Source organism: Oncorhynchus tshawytscha, linkage group LG13 (assembly GCF_018296145.1).
Source record: "Oncorhynchus tshawytscha isolate Ot180627B linkage group LG13, Otsh_v2.0, whole genome shotgun sequence".
NCBI lineage: Eukaryota > Metazoa > Chordata > Actinopteri > Salmoniformes > Salmonidae > Oncorhynchus > Oncorhynchus tshawytscha.
The window spans coordinates 5,356,549-5,373,941 of NC_056441.1; the positions used below are offsets into that span (position 1 = coordinate 5,356,549).

Genomic DNA, 17,393 nt, shown 5'->3' on the forward strand with positions numbered 1-17,393 from the left:
CCCTCTTCAAAAGGGGGACACTCTTGACCCAAACTGCTACAGACCTATATCTATCCTACCGTGCCTTTCTAAGGTCTTCAAAAGCCAAGTCAACAAACAGATTACCGACCATTTCGAATCTCACCATACCTTCTCTGCTATGCAATCTGGTTTCAGAGCTGGTCATGGGTGCACCTCAGCCACGCTCAAGGTCCTAAACGATATCTTAACCGCCATCGATAAGAAACATTACTGTGCAGCCGTATTCATTGATCTGGCCAAGGCTTTCGACTCTGTCAATCACCACATCCTCATCGGCAGACTCGACAGCCTTGGTTTCTCAAATGATTGCCTCGCCTGGTTCACCAACTACTTCTCTGATAGAGTTCAGTGTGTCAAATCGGAGGGTCTGCTGTCCGGACCTCTGGCAGTCTCTATGGGGGTGCCACAGGGTTCAATTCTTGGACCGACTCTCTTCTCTGTATACATCAATGAGGTCGCTCTTGCTGCTGGTGAGTCTCTGATCCACCTCTACGCAGACGACACCATTCTGTATACTTCCGGCCCTGCTTTGGACACTGTGTTAACAACCCTCCAGGCAAGCTTCAATGCCATACAACTCTCCTTCTGTGGCCTCCAATTGCTCTTAAATACAAGTAAAACTAAATGCATGCTCTTCAACCGATCGCTACCTGCACCTACCCGCCTGTCCAACATCACTACTCTGGACTTAGAATACGTGGACAACTACAAATACTTAGGTGTCAGGTTAGACTGTAAACTCTCCTTCCAGACCCATATCAAACATCTCCAATCCAAAGTTAAATCTAGAATTGGCTTCCTATTTCGCAACAAAGCATCCTTCACTCATGCTGCCAAACATACCCTTGTAAAACTGACCATCCTACCAATCCTCGACTTTGGCGATGTCATTTACAAAATAGCCTCCAATACCCTACTCAACAAATTGGATGCAGTCTATCACAGTGCAATCCGTTTTGTCACCAAAGCCCCATACACTACCCACCACTGCACCTGTACGCTCTCGTTGGCTGGCCCTCGCTTCATACTCGTCGCCAAACCCACTGGCTCCATGTCATCTACAAGACCCTGCTAGGTAAAGTCCCCCTTTATCTCAGCTCGCTGGTCACCATAGCATCTCCCACCTGTAGCACACGCTCCAGCAGGTATATCTCTCTAGTCACCCCCAAAACCAATTATTTCTTTGGCCGCCTCTCCTTCCAGTTCTCTGCTGCCAATGACTGGAACGAACTACAAAAATCTCTGAAACTGGAAACACTTATCTCCCTCACTAGCTTTAAGCACCAACTGTCAGAGCAGCTCACAGATTACTGCACCTGTACATAGCCCACCTATAATTTAGCCCAAGCAACTACCTCTTTGCCTACTGTAATTTAATTAATTTATTTATTTATTTTGCTCCTTTGCACCCTATTATTTTTATTTCTACTTTGCACATTCTTCCATTGCAAAACTACCATTCCAGTGTTTTACTTGCTATATTGTATTTACTTTGCCACCATGGCCTTTTTTTTTGCCTTTCCCTCCCTTCTCACCTCATTTGCTCACATTGTATATAGACTTGTTTATACTGTATTATTGACTGTATGTTTGTTTTACTCCATGTGTAACTCTGTGTCGTTGTATGTGTTGAACTGCTTTGCTTTATCTTGTCCAGGTCGCAATTGTAAATGAGAACTTGTTCTCAACTTGCCTATCTGGTTAAATAAAGGTGAAATAAATAAAATGAAATAAAAGGCGCGTTCTGTCTCCTAGAGATGAACATACTTTGGGGCAAAAAGTGCAAATCAATCCCAGAACAACAGCAAAGGACCTTGTGAAGATCCTGGAGGAAACAGGTACAAAAGTATCTATATATATATCTATATCCACAGTAAAACGAGTCCTATATTGACATAACCTGAAAGGCCGCTCAGCAGGGAAGCAGCCACTGCTCCAAAACCGCCATAAAACCGCATGCATTATTTGGTGTTCTACGTTGTACACGGAGGATATTTCTGCAGAACAGAACACAGAGAGTTCTGCATGCAGAGTCTCAAATTGGTGTTTGTCCCATTTCGTGAATTGTCTCTCCGATTCTCCCATTACTCCTCTTTTTGTTAGTTCTGTCTATTGACACATTGACTGTTGTTATCAGCAAAGCAAATGACGCTGCTCACCGTGTCAGTACTCACACAGAATGCTGCATACACACACGCAAACAAGTACTTCACGCAGAAAAAAGCAAACTTGCTCAGGTCAACATGAACAAATGAACAAACACAATCACAATGACTCTCTCTCTCTTGCTCTCTCTACTCTCTCTCTCTACTCGCTCTACTCTCTCTCTCTACTCTCTCTCTCTACTATGTTGTACACTGAGGATATTACTTATATACTCTCTCTCTACTCTCTCTACTCTACCTCTCTCTCTCTCTCTCTCTCTCTACTCTCCCTCTCTCTCTCTTTCTCTACTCTCCCTCTCCCTCTCTCTCAATCTCTTTTTCTCTACTCTCTCTCTCTCTCTCTCTCTCTCTCTCTGTCAATTCAATTCAATTTCAATTCAATTTCAATTCAAGGGGCTTTATTGGCATGGGAAACATATTGCCAAGCAGGTGAAGTAGATAATATACAAAAGTGAATATCTATATATATAATAAAATTGAACAGTAAACATACACTCACAGAAGTTCCAAAATAATAAAGACATTTCAAATGTCATATTATATATATACAGTGTTGTAATAATGTGCAAATAGTTAAAGTACAAAAGGGAAAATAAATAAATATAAATATGGGTTGTATTTACAATGGTGTTTGTTCTTCACTGGTTGCCCTTTTCTTGTGGCAACAGGTCACACATCTTGCTGCTGTGATGGCACACTGTGGTATTTCACCCAGTAGATATGGGAGTTGATCAAAATTGGGTTTGTTTTCTAATTCTTTGTGGATCTGTGTAATCTGAGGGAAAAATAAATAAATCATTTCCAAGCTCAGGGACATGTACTAGTCTGTGGCGACCTAAATACCAGAACTGGACAAGAACCTGACACCCTCAGCACACAGGGGGACAAACACCTGCCTGGAGGTGACAGCATTCCCTCCCACATATGCCCCCATAGGCACAACAATGACAACATAACCAACAAAAAACAGGTTACAACTCCTGCAGCTCTGTCGCACACTGGGTATGTACATAGTCAATGGTAGGTTTCGAGGGGACTCCTATGGTAGCTACACCTATAGCTCATCTCTTGGTAGTAGTACTGTAGACTACTTTATCACTGACCTCAACCCAGAGTCTCTCAGAGTGTTCACAGTCAGCCCACTGACACCCCTATCAGACCACAGCAAAATCACAGTCTACTTGAACAGAGCAATAATCAATCACGAGGCATCAAAGCCAAAGGAACTGAGTAACATTAAGAAATGATATAGATGGAAGGAATGTAGTGTAGAAATGTACCAAAAATCTATTAAGCAACATCAAATTCCAGACAATTTCCTGGACAAAAGGTTTCACTGTAATAGTGAAGGTGTAAACTGGGCAGTAGAAAATGTAAACAGTATTTTTGACCTCTCAGCTTCACTATCAAATCTAGAAATTTCAACCTAAAAAAATGAATGGTTTATGAAGAATGCAAAAACCTATGCAAAAACCTAAGAAAGAAATTGAGAAAATGATTCAACCAAAGACATAGAGACCAAGAAAACCTGAGTCTACGCCTTCACTATGGTGAATCACTAAAACAATACAGAAATACACTACGGAAAAAGAAGGAACAGCATGTCAGAAATCAGCTCAATGTAATTGAAGAATCCATAGACTCTAACCACTTCTGGGAAAATTGGAAAACACTAAACAAACAACAACATGAAGAATTATCTATCCAAAACAGAGATGTATAGGTAAACCACTTCTCCAATCTTTTTGGTTCTATAACAAAGAACAGCAAAAACATATACATGATCAAATACAGATCTTAGAATCAACTATTAAAGACTACCAGAACCCACTGGATTCTCCATTTACATTGAATGAGTTACAGGACAAAATAAATACCCTCCAACACAAAAAAAGGCCTGTGGTGTTGATGGTATCCGCAATGAAATGATCAAATATACAGACAACAAATTCCAATTGGCTATACTAAAACTCTTTAACATCATACTTAGCTCTGGCATCTTCCCCAGTATTTGGAACCAAGGACTGATCACCACAATCCACAAAAGTGGAGACAAATTTGACCCCAATAACTACCGTGGAATATGTATCAACAGCAACCTTGGGAAAATCCTCTGCATTATCATTAACAGCAGACTCGTACATTTCCTCAATGAAAACAATGTACTGAGCAAATGTCAAATTGGCTTTTTACCAAATTACCGTACAACAGACCACGTTTTCACCCTGCACACCGGAATTGACAACCAAACAAACCGAAACAAAGTCAAAGGCAAAGTCTTCTCATGCTTTGTTGATTTCAAAAAAAGCTGATGATCTTGTGCTTCTGTCCCCAAGCAAGGAGGGCCTACAGCAGCACCAAGATCTTATGCACAGATTCTGTCAGACCTGGGCCCTGACAGTAAATCTCAGTAAGACCAAAATAATGGTGTTCCAAAAAAGGTCCAGTCACCAGGACCACAAATACAAATTCCATCTAGACACTGTTGCCCTAGAGCACACAAAAAACTATACATACCTTGGCCTAAACATCAGCACCACAGGTAACTTCCACAAAGCTGTGAACGATCTGAGAGACAAGGCAAGAAGGGCATTCTATGCCATCAAAAGGAACATACATTTCAACATACCAATTAGGATTTGGCTACAAATACTTGAATCAGTTATAGAACCCATTGCCCTTGATGGTTGTGAGGTCTGGGGTCCGCTCACCAACCAATAATTCACAATATGGGACTCTACAAGCAGAATTCTGCCAAAATAGCCTACAACCTAAAACACCAAATAATGCATGCAGAGCAGAATTAGGCCGATACCTGCTAATTATCAAAATCCAGAAAAGAGGCGTTAAATTCTACAACCACCTAAATGGAAGCGATTCCCAAACCTTCCATAATAAAGCCACCCCCCCCCTACAGAGAGATGAACCTGGAGAAGAGTCCCTCAAGCAAGCTTTTGTCAAGAGAAGACAGGCTATGTGCCCACAAAACTGGAAACTGAGCTGCACATCCTAACCTACTGCCAAATGTATGATTACAGAGACCCACAAAGAATTTGAAAACAAATCCAATTTTGAAAACTTCAATATCTATTGGGTGAAAGGCCACATTGTGACATCACAGCAGCAATATTTGAGACCTGTTGCACAGTGAAGAACAAACACTATTGTAAATACAACATATATTTATGTTTATTTATTTTCCCCTTTGTACTTTAACAAATAACATGATGTTTGAAACATCTTTGTTCTTGTGGAACTTTTGTGAGTGTAATGTTCACTATTAATTTGTATTGTTTATTTCACTTTTGTTTATTATCTACTTCACCTGCTTTGGCAATGAAAACACATGTTTCCTATGACAATAAAGCCCTTATAATTAAATTGAAAATTAGATCGAGATAGAGACACAGGGAGAGAGACAGGGAGAGAGACAGAGAGAGAGAGAGAGGGAGAGAGACAGAGAGAGAGACAGAGAGAGAGACAGAGAGAGAGAGAGACAGAGACAGAGAGAGACAGAGAGAGAGAGACACAGGGAGAAGGACAGAGAGAGAGACAGAGAGAGAGAGGGAGAGAGACAGAGAGAGAGACAGAGAGAGAGAGAGACAGAGAGAGAAGGGAGAGAGAGACAGAGAGAGACAGAGAGAGACAGAGAGAGAGAGAGAGAGAGACAGAGAGAGAGAGAGAGTCAGAGACAGAGACAGGGAGAGAGAGTCAGAGAGAGAGAGAGAGCGAGAGAGAGACAGAGAGAGAGAGAGTCAGAGACAGAGACAGAGAGTCAGAGAGAGAGTCAGAGACAGAGACAGGGAGAGAGAGAGAGAGAGAGAGAGAGAGAGAGAGAGAGAGAGACACAGAGAGAGACAGAGAGTGAGACAGAGAGGGGTGGGGGGGGGGGACAAGCTGCAGCTTTCAAGTGCATCAATATTTTCCACTTCCCCCTCTCCTCCAACCTTTCCTCTCCTCCAACCTTCCCCCTCTCCTCCAACCTTCCCCCTCTCCCTCAACCTTCCCCCTCTTCCCCATCCTTCCCCCTCTCCCCCATCCTTCCCCCTCTCTTCCCCTCTTCCTCCAACCTTCTCCTCTCCTCCAACCTTCCCTCTCCTTCAACCTTCACCCTCTCCTCCATCCTCCCCCTCCTCCTCCAATCTTCCCCTCTTCCTCCAACCTTCTCCTCTCCTCCATCCTTCCCTCTCTCCTACAACCTTCCCCCTCTCCTCCAACTTTCCCCCTCTCCTCCAACTTTCCCCCTCTCCTCCAACCTTCCCCCTCTCCTCCAACCTTCCCCCCTCTCCCCATCCTTCCCCCTCTCCCCTCCAACCTTCCCCTCCCTCCAACCTTCCCCCACTCCTCCAACCTTCCCCCTCTCCCCCATCCTTCCCCCACTCCCCCCATCCTTCCCCCTCCTCCAACTTCCCCCTCCCCCATCCTTCCCCCTCCTCCATCCTTCCCCCTCTCTCCCATCCTTCCCCCTCTCCCCCATCCTTCCCCCTCTCCTCAATCCTTCCCCCTCTCCTCCAACTCCTCCAACTTCCCCCTCTCCTCCAACTTCCCCCCTCTCCTCCAACCTTCCCCCTCTCCTCCATCCTTCCCCCTCTCCTCCATCCTTCCCCCTCTCCTCCAACCTTCCCCCTCTCCCCCATCCTTCCCCCTCTCCTCCAACCTTCCCCCTCTCCTCCATCCTTCCCCCTCTCCTCCATCCTTCCCCCTCTCCTCCATCCTTCCCCCTCTCCTCCATCCTTCCCCCTCTCCTCCATCCTTCCCCCTCTCCTCAATCCTTCCCCCTCTCCTCCAACTCCTCCAACTTCCCCCTCTCCTCCAACTTCTCCCCTCTCCTCCAACCTTCCCCCTCTCCTCCATCCTTCCCCCTCTCCTCCATCCTTCCCCCTCTCCTCCATCCTTCCCCCTCTCCTCCAACCTTCCCCCTCTCCCCATCCTTCCCCCTCTCCTCCAACCTTCCCCCTCTCCTCCATCCTTCCCCCTCTCCTCCATCCTTCCCCCTCTCCTCCATCCTTCCCCCTCTCCCCCATCCTTCCCCCTCTCCTCCATCCTTCCCCCTCTCCTCAATCCTTCCCCCTCTCCTCCAACTCCTCCAACTTCCCCCTCTCCTCCAACTTCCCCCTCTCCTCCAACCTTCCCCCTCTCCTCCATCCTTCCCCCTCTCCTCCATCCTTCCCCTCTCCTCCATCCTTCCCCCTCTCCTCCAACCTTCCCCTCTCCTCCATCCTTCCCCCTCTCCCCCATCCTTCCCCCTCTCCTCCATCCTTCCCCCTCTCCTCCATCCTTCCCCCTCTCCCCATCCTTCCCCCTCTCCTCCATCCTTCCCCCTCTCCTCCATCCTTCCCCCTCTCCCCATCCTTCCCCCTCTCCTCCAACCTTCCCCCTCTCCTCCATCCTTCCCCCTCTCCCCCATCCTTCCCCCTCTCCTCCAACCTTCCCCCTCTCCTCCAACCTTCCCCCTCTCCCCCATCCTTCCCCCTCTCCTCCAACCTTCCCCCTCTCCCCCATCCTTCCCCCTCTCCTACAACCTCTTTTCTTCTCTTGTCTTTTTATTTATTTCTAGGGCCCTCAACATCAACTCAAAGCCAGTTCCACTTCATTTTTTAATTGAGTATGTTTACATGCACACTAATACTCTGACCAATAATACCCAATAATACCATATTTTGCGTTGCAAAATAAATGTAGAAATGTATGTTATTCAATTATTGCACCCACACTGCTCGAGAGTCTGTCCTTTCTATTTCTGATGCAGATCGCGCTGTCCTGCCTCTCCCATCACCTCATTGGTTTATAGAAGCAGGTACCCACGTGCCATCTCCTCATTGGTTATACCCACGTGGGTGATTGAAAGACGAACTGTGTTGTTGGTTGTCATGGTAATACTATGAAAGTTTAGATGCCAATCACCATATAAGTTCAAAGATGAAAAAGCCTGGAAGGAGGAGAGATGACTAGAAACGATTCGGTTGACCGTTTTATGTGTGGATACATTTTCGGAGTAGAGGACCTTGTGCATTTCAGGTAAAATAACAACTCAATGTTTATATCCCAGGACAGATTAGCTATGAACAGCAAGCTAGCTAAATAGGACAAATTATCTAGCGAGTGCAAGCTAACTAGCTAAATTGCCATAAATGTTTAATGCTTTTTGACCTGTCCCCAAATGAATATCATTGGTTCAGAGTTTGTTTTGATAATTTAACATGCGTGTCATGGTCACGTTTGGGGTAGGGGGACAAAATAGGTGTATGCACCATGGCGTAGGCGCGCAGCCGGTTTGGGTTCCGTGTAATAATTAGATATGAATCTGATTATCTACGGGGAAAAAGCATATAAACACATTACTCTGCTTATCTTAATCGGTGTACGGTTAAAATCAAAGTAAGCATTTGCTGATTTTCTGAGCAAACGTTCAAATTATTGGGATGTGTAAACAGCTGAATCGGCGTTCCAGCTGTGTATTTGATCTGCCAGCAGCTCAAGCCCTCCTTTTATGTATGAGTGAACACAGAAAAACCTATGTAGTAGGATGTATCATCTAATAAATGTTATATCTGTTTAAAAAACGACGTGGCAGAAAACACCATTACTGAGCAGCTCACGTTATAGACAGAAGTAGGCTACATGGCAGACCAATCCAAACTCATCTCCCCGCATTTCAAGCCCATTCATTATCTCAGCCAATCATGGTCCCTGTCTTTTTCTGAACCAATAAGGCTGGTCATTTAACAATTTTATACGTATTTATAGGTTTGTTATTAAGGTACATGAAAGTTCACACGTTCCAGAAGGTATTTCTGCTAATAAATAATAAATAATAAAAATATATATATTTTTAAATGCATCTCCTGTGTAATACATACTGTACGCCTGAAACAAGTCACAAATAGTTTTCACGTACAAACTTTATATGTCTGAACTCTGGTAGAGAGAAAATGGAGAAGGAATTGGAAGACAGAAAGAGAAGAATGCAAGAGATGTGGCTCAACCATCTCCCCTCTCAAGCTGCCTACTCTCCTATGAAGACATATTCAACCTAGCCCACCACTCTCCTATGAAGACATATTCAACCTAGCCCACCACTCTCCGATGAAGACATATTCAACCTAGCTACCACTCTCCCCTATGAAGACATATTCAACCTAGCCCACCACTCTCCTATGAAGACATATTCAACCTAGCCCACCACTCTCCCTATGAAGACATATTCAACCTAGCCCACCACTCTCCTATGAAGACATATTCAACCTAGCCCACCACTCTCCTATGAAGACATATTCAACCTAGCAACCTTCTCCCTATGAAGACATATTTAACCTAGCCCACCACTCTCCTATGAAGACATATTCAACCTAGCCCACCACTCTCCTATGAAGACATATTCAACCTAGCCCACCACTCTCCTATGAAGACATATTCAACCTAGCCCACCACTCTCCTATGAAGATATATTCAACCTAGCCCACCACTCTCCTATGAAGACATATTCAACCTTCACCACTCTCCTATGGAGATATATTCAACCTAGCCCACCACTCTCCTATGAAGACATATTCAACCTAGCCCACCACTCTCCTATGGAGATATATTCAACCTAGCCCACCACTCTCCTATGAAGACATATTCAACCTAGCTACCTTCTCCCCTATGGAGACATATTCAACCTAGCTACCTTCTCCCCTATGGAGACATATTCAACCTAGCCCACCACTCTCCTATGGAGACATATTCAACCTAGCCCACCACTCTCCTATGGAGATATATTCAACCTAGCCCACCACTCTCCTATGGAGATATCTTCAACCTAGCTACCCAATCCCTCCCTCTATCCCTCCCACTATCCCTCCCACTATCCCTCCCTCTATCCCTCCCACTATCCCTCCCTCTATCCCTCCCACTATCCCTCCCACTATCCCCCCACTATCCCCCTCCATATTGGTGTGGAAATATATATTGGTGTGCATATAAACATGGTGACTCTCGACAACAGACTGGCTTATTAAATTTTTATGGTTTGAGTGCAAGTACCTGCTGAACCCTATAGTCATTCTCTCACGTAACGACCACCATTCATTCGTGTCTGAGCGCAGACCTTCACACTGCTGGTCCAGCGACCAACAGACTGTAAAAAAAAAAAACATTTCAGGTGCCAGGATGTGGGAGAGGAGATAGTTAATGATACATGGAGGGAGGAGGATATGTGGAGGGAGGACACGGAGAGATGAAGGGTTAAGATGTGAATGTTATTTATGTTTCCGAAGGGAATGTTTCTGTGTACTTCTCTGAAGAGAGACACGGTGGTCCAAAACATTGCTGCATTATTCAACGTTAGGGAACAGAAACCTGCTAGATAGAGAAAGAAAGAAAGACAAACTCAGTACTAGAGAGATGGGAGGGTTGAAGATATCACTGATATGTACATGAAGGGGATTTGATTGTACAGTATAGACGTCTGGTCGAAGACACACAGTAGTTTAAATGCTGTTCCATTAAAACAGTGTGTAGGCCTAGTTTTACCCCTTTAAATGGGTATGATTCTCCACCACTGACACCCAGATATATAGAGGGAGGGAGAGAGATAAGGAGGGAGAGAGATAGGGAGGGAGATAGGGAGGGAGGGAGCCAGATGAGAAATTGAGGCCTAGTTAATGAACCTTCTAGCTACATTTTCAATAGGCCTACTGGGACAGAGGATTAGGATACTCATGGATTGTGTCCCAAAAGTCTATTTACTTATCCAGCAACATCATCTGTTTTATCTCTTTTCTTATCCAGCAACATCATCTCATCATCTATTTTATCTCTTTATTCCTCCAGCAACATCATCTGTTTTCTCTTTACTTATCCAGCAACATCATCTCATCATCTATTTTATCTCTTTATTCCTCCAGCAACATCATCTGTTTTATCTCTTTACTTATCCAGCAACATCATCTCATCATCCATTTGATCTCTTTATTCCTCCAGCAACATCATCTGTTTTATCTCTTTACTTATCCAGCAACATCATCTCATCATCTATTTTATCTCTTTACTTATCCAGCAACATCATCTGTTTTATCTCTTTACTTATCCAGCAACATCATCTCATCATCTATTTTATCTCTTTACTTATCCAGCAACATCATCTGTTTTATCTCTTTACTTATCCAGCAACATCATCTCATCATCTATTTTATCTCTTTACTTATCCAGCAACATCATCTGTTTTATCTCTTTACTTATCCAGCAACATCATCTCATCATCCATTTTATCTCTTTATTCCTCCAGCAACATCATCTGTTTTATCTCTATATTATTCATAAATAAAGAGGTGGTGACACTGTCTGTGATTTATTTAGAATTCAAGGAACACTTAACCAGCATGGCCACCACAGCATTCTGCAGTGATATGCCATCCCATCTGGTTTGCGCTTAGTGGGACTATGATTTGTTTTTCAACAGGACAATAACCCAAAACACACGTCCAGGTTGTGTAAGGGCTATTTGACCAAGAAGGAGAGTGATGGAGTTCTGCATCAGATGACCTGGCCTCCACAATCACCTGACCTCAACCCAATTGAGATGGTTTGGTATGAGTTGGACAGCCAAAAAGTGCTCAGCATATGTGGGACCTCCTTCAAGACTGTTGGAAAAGCATTCCAGGGGAAGCTGGTTGAGAGAATGCCAAGAGTGTGCAAAGCTGTCATCAAGGCAATGGGTGGCTCGTTTAAAAAATATATTTAAAAAATTCAAAAAAACGGTTTTGCTTTGTCATTATGGGGTATTGTGTGTAGATTGATGAGGGGAAAAACTATTAAAATAAATGTTAGAATAAAGCTGTATCATAACAAAATGTGAAAAAATTCAAGGGATCTGAATACTTTCTGAAGGCACTGTAGACAGGTGTGTGCCTTTCCAAATCATGTCCAATCAATTGAATTTACCACAGGTGGACTCTAATCAAGTCGTAGAAACATCTCAAGGATGATCAATGGAAAGAAAATGCACCTCCAATTTCGAGTCTCATAGCAAAGGGTCTGAATACTTATGAAAGGTTTCTGTTTTAAAAAAAAATGTTAATAAATTAATTTAAAAAAAAATCTAAAAACTTGTTTTCAACTTGTCATTATGGGGTGTTGTGTGTAGATCACTGAGGAATGACGACAATAGAATGTTCATGATGTCATGGCGACAACAGTCGATACACGTAGTATAAACCAGCCTTTAGTCTTGAAATCATTGGTTGTTTAGTACATGACCTCATGTGAATCCTTAATGAGATGGGCGGGGCTAAGGACTTAAAAGGGTGTGAACAATGCTGAATGGGCAGGGCTAAGGACTTAAGAGGGTGTGAACGATGCTGAATGGGCGGGGCTAAGGACTTAAGAGGGTGTGAACGATGCTGAATGGGCAGGGCTAAGGACTTAAGAGGGTGCGAACGATGCTGAATGGGCGGGGCTAAGGACTTAAGAGGGTGTGAACGATGCTGAATGGGTGTAGACAAAGTAGAGTTCTCCAGTAGGTTCACCAAAACATTCAAGAGCTATCTTCTCAAAAGTGAGATTAGTTTATCAACTTTCAAAGCAGAGGGCCTCGCGAATGGTGCAATGGTCTAAGGAACTTCAACGCAATACATACTGACAGGTCTACGGCGAGGTACGGCCAGGTCTACGGCGTTTCCTCCAACACATTGGTGCGGCTGGCTTCCGGATTAAGCGGCATTGTGTCAAGAAGCAAGTGCTGCTTGGCTGAGTTGTGTTTTAGAGGACGCACAGAGAGATTTTGTTATTCATGCCTGACTACTGGCTTAGTGAAAATGTTGCTTGTTTCTAGAGAGATCACCCGCAATTCAGGTGTTTCTTGTTTCTAGAGAGATCACCCGCAATTCAGGTGTTGCTTGTTTCTACAGAGATCACCCACAATTCAGGTGTTGCTTGTTTCTACAGAGATCACCCGCAATTCAGGCGTGTGTGTTGCATTGTGTGTGTGTTGCGTTGGGTTGTTGTTGTGTTGTTGTTGTATTGTGTTGTGTGTGTTTAGTGGTCTCCTCCTGCCTCTGGACTCTAATGCCAGTCTCCTCTCTGCCAAAACTTCAGCAAGGCCAACACACACACACACACAAACACACACACACACACACACACACACACACACACACACACACACACACACACACACACACACACACACACACACACACACACACACACACACACACACGCACACAAACACACGTTTACACCTTCAGTTGAGTTGTCTTCTCCAACCACAGTGTGTTTCTGCAGCTAGTGTCTGTAGTATGATCTCTAGGTTTGTCTTCACAAAGCTGCAATCAAACTTCACAGTGTGATCTTCTCAGCAGCTAGTTTCTCCTTATTGTCTGTATATATTTCATTGTATTGGATCATCTTATAGTTTCTCCTTATTGGAACAGTTTGTCTCTCCTTATTGGATCAGTCTTATAGTGTGTTTTTATTTAGTTTCATTGTCATTGGATCAAATGTCTGGATCAGTCTTATCAAACTTCTCCCTCATTGTCAGGGATATTAATTGTCGGTCATGATCTCATCTCAGCTCTCCCTATTGGGTCAGTCTTTGTCTCTCCTTATTGGGTCAGTCAGTCTCAATCTCATTGTCTCTCCTTATTGGGTCAGTCTTATAGTCTTCTCCCCTTATTGGATCAGTCTCATTGTCTCTCCTTATTGGATCAGTCTCATTGTCTCTCCTTATTGGATCAGTCTTATAGTTTCTCCTTATTGGATCAGTCTCATTGTCTCTCCTTATTGGATCAGTCTCATTGTCTCTCCTTATTGGATCAGTCTCATTGTCTCTCCTTATTGGATCAGTTTCATTGTCTCTCCTTATTGGATCAGTCTCAATGTCTCTCCTTATTGGATCAGTCTTATAGTTTCTCCTTATTGGATCAGTCTCATTGTCTCTCCTTATTGGATCAGTCTTATAGTTTCTCCTTATTGGATCAGTCTCATTGTCTCTCCTTATTGGATCAGTCTCATTGTCTCTCCTGGCTTACTGGTATGTCTCTCCCTATTGGGTCAGTCTCATTGTCTCTCCTTATTATGGAAAACAGTCTCATTGTCTCTCCGTATTGGGTCAGTCTCATTGTCTCTCCCTATTGGGTCAGTCTCATTGTCTCTCCTTATTATGGAAAACCTCCTGGTGGGCGATATTACTTAGGCATTGTTTCAACATCACAAACGAATGACTCTAGTCGGCCATCTGAATATCTGCCGGCAGAACTGTTTTGGAGAGTAGGCTACACAGGGTAAGTAAAAGATCAACTGTCAAGATAGATAAGTAGATAGATAGATAAGTAGATAGATAGATAAGTAGATAGATAGATAAATCTACCCAGGGAGCACAACACCTTGCATAGATGTTGTTTCAACCAAAATTATGTATTTCCAATGTCTTTTGCTCACTGGTCAGGCTGTATTGCATGAGTGCGCATGGTAGCAGGTTTTATCTGAAAATAAATTATAACATTTCACAAAATAGCCTACATTTCGGATACCAATGCTACTGTTTTCTATGTCCATAAACCCCCTCATTAATGGAGGAGAAAAGCAACTGCAGACACATACAGTGGTAACTAAGAAGTTAGTCAATATGCCTTGTAAATGACTGAGTCTCCCTCATGAGCTTGTTCAGGAAAGAAAGGCAAAAGGCTATGATCAATGATTTATATTTTCACTAGACAAGTGGTGCCGTGATGTCGCCGCCATGCCTCCATCTTGACACTTAGCCACCATTGACATTTTCTTAGCTCAAAAATTATAGTGTAGGAGCTAAAGGCAAGAAGAAAAATGAAATCAAAATGTTTTCCTAAAAGTACAAATGCTTGGGATTACTAATGTTACTAAATACCTAAAAAAAGATGTCATTTTGTCCATGAAACATTTAATTGAAATACTGTAGAATTCAATTCATTCCTACGGAGGACTGTCCCTTACTGGGGAGTACCAATATGGCCGACCAGCGGCTTCAAAGACTGCAATGGCCAATACATATAAATAAATCTCTAGGGTATGTATACACATCATTGGCTACGATTCCTTGGTGGTGGCAACAATACAACCATCCGTGATCTGATCATATTAAATGCAATGGCCTACGGTAAAAAAAAATCATCCATAAAAAAAATTGAAATATTAGCATAAAACAAATCCAAACAGATACCAACTAATTAAAAGCTGCAGGCTTGTTTGCTGTACTATCCAGCGTTTTAATAAAACGTCGGGCTATGTTTATCCACGGTAGTCAAGCTATAGCCTAATCAGCAGCAACAAAAACAATTCTAAACGAGATTTAATCAGCATCAATATTGTCATTATCATAGCGCACCATCTGTTTATGAAACCGGAGCAGGTGCGGTATAGGAAATAACCGGATCATTTCTTCAAATGAACATGAAATGCAGAATCAAAAACAATTCACTTACCGTTTACAGCTACGAGCGTCTAACGGACTGTAAATCGATTGTCAGAAGTTGTCAAATCACGGGTTGTTTCTGCTGTATCGTTAAGAATGTCATATTTTGGATTATATTTGGGGTTTTGCTGGTGGTGCGTGAGGATAACGATGCTTGTCAACGGTTCTCGGTTTGCTGGTGTCTCTGAATCCACAAGGCGCAGCGGGAGCAACTGGAGGGAGGGAGGGAGAGAGACAGAGAGAGAGAGAGAGAGAGAGAGAGAGAGAGAGAGAGAGAGAGAGAGAGAGAGAGAGAGAGAGAGAGACAGAGAGACAGAGAGAGAGAGAGAGAGAGAGAGAGAGAGAGAGAGAGAGAGAGAGAGGTGGAGGAACGGAGAGGCGCGCAATAAGAGGCATGCAGAAGGGATGCTATTGTGCTCGACCTACTCTCGAGTTTGTAGTAAGCCTAGCGGTAAAACGCGGTACTGTGGGAAGGAATAGGCTACAGAGAGAGATTTCCTCCCACTCTCTCTCTCTCTCCTTCATTCTCCCTCCTAGCTAAATAATCTCCATGGTTACTCTCACCTGACAAACTATTCCATTGGCATGAGGGAGGAGCTGGACCAAACGGGCAGTGCTTGCAGGATAACAGGCTAATAGGCTACAAGGAAGGGTGGGGATCAGGGGCAGACTCACCATCTGGCATTTGGGCTGGTCCATTTTTAAACACAGCGGGCCTGTCAAACTTGTTGTTGTTTTTTAAGCAAAATTATAATTGTTTTACTAATAACAATCAAGGAAAATTTGGCCGGTGTGGGGAAATCGAGGAAAAAAATGGTCTGGTGTGTTTGAAAAGCAGCTGAACCTCCTTTCAGCCAACACTGACAGGTGAACCTCCTTTCAGCCAACACTGACAGGTGAACCTCCTTTCAGCCAACACTGACAGGTGAACCTCCTTTCAGCCAACACTGACAGGTGAACCTCCTTTCAGCCAGCATTGACAGGTGAACCTCCTTTCAGCCAACACTGACAGGTGAACCTCCTTTCAGCCAACACTGACAGGTGAACCTCCTTTCAGCCAACACTGACAGGTGAACCTCCTTTCAGCCAGCACTGACAGGTGAATCTCCTTTCAGCCAGCACTGACAGGTGAACCTCCTTTCAGCCAACACTGACAGGTGAATCTCCTTTCAGCCAACACTGACAGGTGAACCTCCTTTCAGCCAACACTGACAGGTGAACCTCCTTTCAGCCAACACTGACAGGTGAACCTCCTTTCAGCCAACACTGACAGGTGAACCTCCTTTCAGCCAACACTGACAGGTGAACCTCCTTTCAGCCAACACTGACAGGTGAACCTCCTTTCAGCCAACACTGACAGGTGAACCTCCTTTCAGCCAACACTGACAGGTGAATCTCCTTTCAGCCAACACTGACAGGTGAATCTCCTTTCAGCCAACACTGACAGGTGAATCTCCTTTCAGCCAACACTGACAGGTGAATCTCCTTTCACCAACACTGACAGGTGAACCTCCTTTAAGCCAACACCCTGACAGGTGAACCTCCTTTCAGCCAACACTGACAGGTGAACCTCCTTTCAGCCAACACTGACAGGTGAACAGCTTTCAACCAACACTGACAGGTGAATCTCCTTTCAGCAACACTGACAGGTGAACCTAGCCAACACTGACAGGTGAATCTCCTTTCAGCCAACACTGACAGGTGAATCTCCTTTCAGCCAACACTGACAGGTGAACCTCCTTTCAGCCAACACTGACAGGTGAATCTCCTTTCGGCCA

At 43.9% G+C, this 17,393-nt stretch overlaps 1 protein-coding gene across 1 annotated transcript in view; it reads right to left on the reverse strand.

The window, feature by feature from the left end:
* LOC112239059 (regulating synaptic membrane exocytosis protein 3) overlaps positions 1–15,854 on the reverse strand; it is a 73,332-nt gene extending 57,478 nt beyond the window's left edge. Inside the window, exon 1 of the mRNA XM_042295075.1 lies at positions 15,626–15,854. The gene's annotated coding sequence lies outside the window, so the exon portion shown is untranslated. The remainder of the gene's footprint in view (positions 1–15,625) is intronic.
* Positions 15,855–17,393: the final 1,539 nt, after the last annotated feature.